The 1,079-nt window shown below is 40.2% G+C and overlaps 1 pseudogene; it reads right to left on the bottom strand.

Annotated features, from left to right (window-relative positions):
- On the bottom strand, positions 1-119 carry LOC120615185 (uncharacterized; annotated as a pseudogene).
- Between the last annotated feature and the right edge of the window lie 960 nt (positions 120-1,079).

The raw sequence follows: 1,079 nt of genomic DNA, 5'->3' as shown, positions 1-1,079 counted from the left end.
TGCCTACAGCATCTGGTGTTCCTAGGTGGTCTCCTATCCAAGTACTAACCAGGCCCGACCCTGCTTAGCTTCCGAGATCGGACAGGATCGGGCTTGTTCAGGGTAGCATGGCTGCAGATGGAAAAATTTTCTGGCTTTCACTTTTACTCTTTGAAATGGGGTTATGTGGTTAGACTTACCTGGCAGAAATTAATGAGAAACTATGTTTTGAGTGTCTCGAGAAATGGTGCTCTAATAAATATATTACAATCATTTTTAAGCACTTCATGTTTTAAAAATTGAAAATCAAAGTTGGAAAAGGACGCAGGGAAGCTAGTCCTGTCTCATTTTCTAATGGAGGAAATTAAGGCCCACCAAGAAAAAACGATGAACCCAGGACTCTTGGCGAACTACACCATAGCCTGCCCGCTTGATTCTGCTGAGGGGCATCGCACCGTGATCGGGACGAGAAGCATGTTAAATAACTTCCAAATGATATCTTTGGTACTGGATAGAATTAAAGGGCAATACAGTGTCCACCATCCTTTCAGACCTGCCCCAAACTGGCAGTCTACCAAGTAGATAAAATAATCTTCTGAAGCCATTTTGAAGCATGGAATGTTATATCACAGTAAAAATGTAGACATTGGAAATCAAATGTGGACATTGAAAATCAATGTTTTTTGTTTTGTTTTTGTTTTTTTGTTTTTCGTTTTATTTGTTTTTGTTTTCGTTTTTTAGAAAAAGGATTTTCAAACACCTGGCTTAATTGCTTTGGAGTTAAACGGAGTTTGGAGGCACTGAATAGTCTTTTGGTCTGACTTGATTCAAAAGAGGTGGGATCTTCTCGTAGCACGAATGGCTCTATTAACCTGCGGCTCTCAGCTGTGAACTGACAGTGGGGCTCGTCTCTCACCACACTTATCTACACCACCACTAACTTTCCCTTCTTTTCCCTTTTCCAACTAGTCAGCTGTAAATTTTTTCTGAATGTTGACAGGAATTGTTTGTTGAAATACAAAAGGTCCAGATATATCCATTTACATAATACGAGTGAGAGAAAGAGAAAGAGAGAGAGAGAGAGAGAGAGAGAGAGAGAG

Source organism: Pteropus medius, unplaced genomic scaffold, assembly GCF_902729225.1.
Source record: "Pteropus medius unplaced genomic scaffold, Ma_sr-lr_union100, whole genome shotgun sequence".
Taxonomy (NCBI): Eukaryota; Metazoa; Chordata; class Mammalia; order Chiroptera; family Pteropodidae; genus Pteropus; species Pteropus medius.
The sequence above is the reverse complement of the archived record's forward strand: the minus strand, read 5'-3'. Positions and strand labels throughout refer to the sequence as shown.